This window comes from Lolium rigidum, chromosome 5 (genome assembly GCF_022539505.1).
Source record: "Lolium rigidum isolate FL_2022 chromosome 5, APGP_CSIRO_Lrig_0.1, whole genome shotgun sequence".
NCBI lineage: Eukaryota > Viridiplantae > Streptophyta > Magnoliopsida > Poales > Poaceae > Lolium > Lolium rigidum.
In genome coordinates this window covers 198,211,635-198,218,684 of record NC_061512.1, presented here as the reverse complement: position 1 = coordinate 198,218,684, position 7,050 = coordinate 198,211,635, and the positions used below count along the sequence as shown (strand labels likewise).

Genomic DNA, 7,050 nt, shown 5'->3' with positions numbered 1-7,050 from the left:
AATACAATTCCACAAAATCTGGAAATAATTGCTGCGTTTAAATTCAAGAGCATCATCATAAGGGCTTGGGCGAAAAAAAAGTTTAATGATTACAGATTAACTAACTTTGCTTCAGCTACCAATCTTTCCCATAATAGTATACACAGTACAAACAATTGGAATTTGGTAGTCTAAGTACCTGAATGAAGTCGAAGTGCGAGGAAATCTTGAGCTGCACTGTAGTCTAGTCTAGGTACTCCCGTAGCAAGAAGCATGCTGCCTTGGCCTTGAGCAGTGCAGCCATGATGGGCGGCAACCGGCAAGTGCTTCCACACGGCTAGTCCCCCACCGTGCAATGTGGGGAACCGAGTAATGGCTTGACCTGACTGAACTGAGAAAAGAGAAGAAAATATTTGAGAAATTATCTGATTGATGGAAGTAAAAAAGCACGGAGTGGAATGGTTCACCTGGAAGCCGGAGTTCCCGCGCCGGTGGTCTTCAGACTGGCTGCTATGCTCATGCCCCACATCCGCCCACATGAACTGGCGCGGCGGCAATTCAAGGTGAAACTTTATCTATGTGATATCCTTATCCCAAACATACTGAAGGAATGAGTAAAATTTATGTACTATGAAAAAACTTCCACAGGCTTTTGAATTTGTTACTAATATATATATTCCTAGTTGAGTACAGAGATGGTAAGATAAATCCACGTAGGGACATTGGCTAGAGATACTAACATACATAGATTATTTTCATTACATAACCGATAGGATTGACGTTCCTAAGCAGTACCTGAACTGTATAGTTGAACTAATTAGCATGAATATAATTTTTTAGCATGCTAAGGCGGGTGGTCTCCCTGTTCCCCTGTCATCAAACTATCAGTGTTTGGCACTGTTATATTCAGTGGCAGATGAAAGATGGTGATGATTTCTTTGCTTCGCACGGGGAGGGCTAGAACTGGAGCAAGCTCTGTCCAAAGAAATTGAAAAAAGCTATAATGCCAACATCGGAAAGGTAATGTAAGACTTCTGTCGTCGTTGTTTCATGTTCAGATGATCCGAAGCCGACCTTGTAGAGAATATTGTCCCACCGAAACTTTCTGGGTAGTGCTCGGTGTCAATCCCAACCAAGAAAGAACTGAACACCTCATCCAAAAAATAAGAGGAAAGTTTAGTAGCTCTTGACAAAAAAAATGACGTGGAAGTTTAGCAATTGCAGTTCTATTTGATACTAAAGCAATAGCTGGGTGTGGGTAGTGATGCTTCTGACGGGATATCACATTGTATAGATGTATTGTTAGTGTGATTAATTTTTGGCTAGAAAAGAGTCCCTTCAATTAGGAAGACCTCCAGTCATTTGAACGGGATGCTAATATATTTACCATGTAGTGTCTTATCATACTATTAGCAATAGATAGATAGTGCCTTCTAAAATCTCCCCACTGATCATTTATGCAATTTCAGTAGCTAGGCAATAGATAGTGCCTTCTAAAATCTATTCACTGAACATTACGCATATCCTCATGCGAAAACCGATAAAATAGTTTTACAGAAGTAGATACGCTGCACAAAATCAAGTGAGACTAATGTTGAAAAAAATCATATGTAGGCACCTACCAGGCAAATATAACTAACAGTAGCCTCCCAGACATTAATAAACTTGCTCAGAAGAGCCACACATATATGTACATCATCTTCTTTTCAGCATCAAGATGCATATCATGCAGTTCAAGTATGGGAGACCTAAGGACACATGCTCTGAACAATGAACGTGCTCAAAGAGTCTCTGAACTGCTTGCAAATTACATGGAATAATTTTGGGGGTTTTCAGCTATGTATGCAAGCACAGTACAATTGGACAAAGGAGCAGAACCAAGGTACTCTGTAAGGAATAGGAATACTTCACATACTAATTAATTTGTTAATAAACTAATTGAGAATGGGCAGCAATTAAAGGATACCTAGAAAGAAAACTGAAGCAATGAGACATCTCTAGAATGGTCCAATGCATGTCCATGTTTTACCATGTAAGCATTTGCATTTGTTGCTGAAAGAACTAATTACTTGTAGATCAATGTCAGTACTGAAGCATATCGGTCTTCTATCCTTGATGCACCAGAGTCCACGAGTGTGAAGATGTCCTAGAATTAGACAGAAGTATGAGTATTTCTCTTAGGGTCTGAATCTAAAACATATAGAGAAGCATGAATTAGTGGTTCATCCACTACAGAAAAAGGTACAGCAACGAAGAGGTCATGTTTAATTTCATAAACAACTCCATGTTACTTAATCAAGGCAAGAAAAATCATGAGGTGAAAACTGCTAGCGTGCAAAGAACATACAGTGAGCTCGTTGAGTTTGAAGAGAGTACGCTTGATTCTATTTACGACAACTCTCATTGAGCATGAAAACTCTCCACTCCTCGAAGAGGAACCGGCTCCCTGACTTCGATTGGATCAGCAACAGCGGCATGAAGCTAAGCAAGGATCAACTATGATCAATCAATGGTTCGACGGGGAAGTAGAAAGGGAGGTATCTGTCCAACCAAAAAGTTGTTTGCCCTGCTAGGATGGTTCAGCGAAAATAAGGTAGTGAGAATGATAAAAATGGGATAGATTCATCATAATATGGCCCAATTAAGGAGCAAATACTTCTAGGAAAATAAAAAATATAGTTTCGTACTAAGCTAATGAAATATGGCTAGGGAAACTGGAAACACGAAACTGCTTAGTAAACTTGTTAATTCTTCATATGAATACCAAGTGTTTGCTTATTTTGGTTCTCTAGGTAAGCATCGGTCAAACAATATGAAATGTCACCTATAACTATGTAGTTGCTAAACCAGCAACTCAAGTAGCAGTCCTGCAATTTCTGTAACTGTAAGTGTCAAGCAGCTAAGCCAACCAACTACAAACACTGCTAGGATTAATTATCCTAGTCAAAGTAAGTTGCAACAGACTATGAACTCAAAGTCTGAACATAAGAGGATGGGCATCGACCTCACCCTGCTACTGATGGACGAAACAAACAAAAATAAACTGAATCTTGATGAAGGGGCGCAAATCTTCATCTGAGAATTAAGAAACCAAACAAATGCCAAGTTCTCGATGCTCGATGTAGGATGCCTGCCACAAACCACGACCTATTCCAGCCATGGCCTGAACGCAAAGAACATGGTTATCGAGCTCAGCATTGCCTGAAGGGATGACAAATTGAATCTTCATGAGGGGAGATGGTTCTTCACCTGGCAATTAAGGAAGCAAACAAAAACCATATTCCGCAGTTGTCGTTGTTTTCCATAAGCCCGTCGGCCACAGCTGCAAAGCATGACCCAATCTTCCAAGACCTCATCAGGATTTAATTGTACCCGCATAGTCCCAGATTCAATTGTACACAGCAAGAAAAACTAAAATATTTTCATGGCAAGTAACATGAGGATAACATGCATTGCGGCCGAACCTGATTGAGAAGAAAGGTTTCCAATCTTGCCGTCAATAGGAGAACCGGCACCGTCTGGTCCTCCACTGGCTTCAGCGGTCGCTCGGGGCCAAGGCGTTGCTAGCACGGGGGCTTGCCGTCGCGTTGTGGCATGGCAAGTTGGTGACTGCTTGTCCAACCTCTTCCGCGCCCCGGCCCAAGACATCGCCGGCCACGGCAGCGCCAGCAACGAAGACGTCGGCGAGGGCTCCCGACGTTTCTCGCCTCCAGTCAACCGCCGCTTCAGGAGAGATCGTGGCGGGGAGGAGACGAAAAGAAATCCCGACATGGGGCACACGCCGAGGCGGTCGGGATCCATCAGAGCTGCTTTTCACGGCGTGGTGGAGTCGTCTGTGGCCTTGTGTAGCCCTCTCCGCCCGTCACGCCTCCTCCTCGAGCTCATCGGCGGCGGTGTGGTGGAGTCGACAGTGTCCTGTCGGATTCATCCCCGCGACGCGCCTCCTCCTCACAGCTCATGCTCGTTGGCGGCGAGGTGGTAGATTGGACGGCGGTCTGGTGCTGCCTTCCCTGCGATGCGCCTCCCCGTACTCGTCGGAGGCCTCCTAGCGGAGCCTCCCGCGATGGGCCTCCACGCACGTCGACGGCGTCTCGGAGAAGCCCCCGCGATGCGACGGGCCTCCTCGTGCTCATTGGACGCGTCCCGGCGGAGCCTCCTCGATGCGCTCGTCGGCGGCGGCCCTCCTGGGATGCGTCTCCTCCCCATTGCTCTCCTGTGTCCCGTGGTGACTTTTTTGAGCTAGTCCGTGGTGATTTAGAGAGAGAAGGGATAGGGATTAGCCTAAGCGGTGGGAGAAATTGCTACACACACCCAGACCGCAAGGAGTGCCACCGCAATACAACAATAATTACCCACATCTAATTCCTAGTCACACCCGGAAACGTACACGGGAAGAATCAATCACCCAAAACAACACGTGTCACCATGCCATGAACCCTTTAAATGGCCTCAAAATTCTTACAAAAAAGATGTTTGTTCCCAAATAGTATAGTAGTTATTACGTATAATTATGGAATGGCCGCATCAATTAAAGAGAGGACGTACACTCTCGTGCACACGTTGCTGATGCTTAAACTCTCATCTACTTCTCAACCGTTACCAAGCATCCGGGTGTACACAGGTCCTGCTATCTTGATGCAGAAAAACATCTCAAAATCTTTTTCCTTGACATATTTTATGTATGTATCTTAGAATATTGCAACTTTGTGTAGATATACGGATATATTTACACACTGAAATATGTCTAGATATGAATATATTTAGATAAAGTTGGGACACTTATTTTAAAGCGGATGGAGCATGTGGCATCGTGGTGTTAAGTAAAATATATAGTTGGTCGTTAAAGCACCGGTTTCATTTTGCTATGCTCATCTCTGTTCTAATTTATGTGTGTTCTTGTTTTCAAATAAATTAAATAACCATGGAAAAATGATTTGGTTACCGACCTATTTTGAGAATTCCTACCAAAGTCTGGTCGAAAATAGCCAATGAAACTAGGGGTAGGTAGACACTTAAAAAAACGAAAAAAAACTATTGCATATTTGTAGACAAATTAAAAAAATTCATGCACATCCATAACTCCATATTACCTTCATACTTACTCGTGCAAATATCTAAAAAAGAATGATCGTATGATACCTACATAAAAAACTTTGTATTTCTTTGAATAGTAAAGATCCAATCCTTATATTGTGCTTTGACATTTTTTTTGCGCACATAGCATATTTTTGTATTTTAGTTGAAAATTTGATATGCACATTTTTTTTATCTAGATATTGCCTCCACGAAATGCATGTTCAAAATTACTTGTTATAACCATCATTACTTGTTATACACCATTTAATCGTTTTATTTTCATAGTCAATTTAATTAAGTTATATCTACGTGAATAAGTACAACTACAGCCCCAGTAGAGCCGATACGGTAAAACCCATCTAAGGTTCCGTTCCCTCGCTGGTGACGCCGGAAGTCTGCTTTGTCCTCTGGTGTTCTTGGAGCCTTGGAGGCGTGGCGGACCATAACCTCTCGCTAGAGAGAAGTTTTTGTTCTTAGTTCAGTTTATTTTTTCAATGTTTTCTTGGGATAGTGAGGCGACCTAAAGACATAATAAGGTCTTCCCCGTCCTATCCTAACTTCGGTGGTGCGCCTAGGGCTGGTGGAGGGCGTGTGGAGTTATGTGTCTGACGGATCTCACGGGGTCCAGTCTTTGTTTATTGATGTGGTTACAAGTTTGGCTTGCGGTTGTTCTTTGGGTCCTTAGCAAGACGATTTCTCTTTAGTCTACTACAAGTCTACAATATGTTCTACTTTGACAAGCTTTGCCTGGCTACAGCGTGAGGCCGAACGGACCACAACTCCACAAGAAAGCGAACATGTGACCCCAACGGTATCGACCGCGCGTGGCATCGACGTCCGTCCCCCACATTCCATGTATGCCTCCGGTGCACGAGCCGGCGACAGGTCACTACTGTTGGATATGTGCCCTAGTGGAAAACAGATAAAGATATTTTCCTTTATCATATATGTGTTTGTTCATAATAAGTTTTATGCCATGCTATAACTGCGTTAAGTGGAAACATTAATGCATGTGTGGTATGTAAACAAAACCCCGTTCCTAGTGATATAGTCCATTGATTAATAAAATGATCAATATTTCCTGATCATGTGACTATGTAGCCATTAATAATGGAGTCATGTTAGTGAACATGATGGAGACACACACCTGCAATGTGATCAATTCATAAAGTTGTGATACTATCATGGGATGTTTTTTTCATAAAGATGGCCACTGATGCTTTGACTTGTACTTGGGTAATTGACTTCCTTCGATAGGTAGTTACATGGAGAATGCAACCGATGAAAGAGAGGACTTGAGTTGTCCTAAGAAAGACTATGCAAGGCTCATTATTTTCCATGGCAAGATGGGGATCTTTAGAATTGGAGGCGGAGTCGGATCAGTTAAACCTAGCAGCTTCTTAGACAATGATGGCTGATAAATGATGAGCGTGATGGGATTGTTTCACGAGCATTTATGTGAAGGAGTGCATTGGAGGATTGGTGGTACATGGATTCAGATGTAATGGCATCGGTGGAGAGCACTAGGGAAGACGAACGATCGATAATTTTTTTTCCATAGGAGAAAGGTCGAGCTAGTGAAGCGGGCTTCCCATCCAGCCCAAATAGGTACATCCAAGGCCCATGTGAACATAATGCAGAATACATAGAGAGGGGCCAAGGACAGATCGGACAACACACACACAAACAAAACGATGGGGAAAATTAAAGATGACGTGGACGCACGGTAGAGTGGGAAGGTAATGGGGATTCCTATATAGACTAGAAGGACCTGGCGCGCGCTGCTGCGCCGTTCTCTGTTGTAATCGTTTAAATTTTCCTCGTGTGATATTAGATAGATGATATAGGCATAACTTCACGATTGGACTATTTTTATGAAAATATAAAACCAATCAAAAAACAAAAGGCGAACTAAATAGTGAATGTGTATAGAAAACGATACTGTGATAAAAATGTACTTTCAGAATAACAATATATATAGAAAACACTGACAAA

The 7,050-nt window shown here is 42.7% G+C and overlaps 1 long non-coding RNA gene across 4 annotated transcripts; it reads right to left on the bottom strand.

Annotated features, from left to right (window-relative positions):
• Positions 1 to 361: 361 nt before the first annotated feature.
• LOC124654074 lies at positions 362 to 4,015 on the bottom strand. Of its 4 annotated transcripts, XR_006988193.1 has the most exons (6): positions 3,444 to 4,014; positions 3,229 to 3,301; positions 2,989 to 3,142; positions 2,327 to 2,545; positions 1,946 to 2,125; positions 362 to 1,122 (listed from the first exon to the last, which is right to left on the bottom strand). It is a non-coding gene; the product is annotated as an uncharacterized LOC124654074 (long non-coding RNA). The 4 variants fall into 4 exon arrangements; XR_006988194.1 differs by having other exon boundaries at positions 362 to 2,125; positions 3,229 to 3,320; positions 3,444 to 4,015; XR_006988195.1 differs by having other exon boundaries at positions 362 to 2,125; positions 2,327 to 2,548; positions 3,444 to 4,015.
• Between the last annotated feature and the right edge of the window lie 3,035 nt (positions 4,016 to 7,050).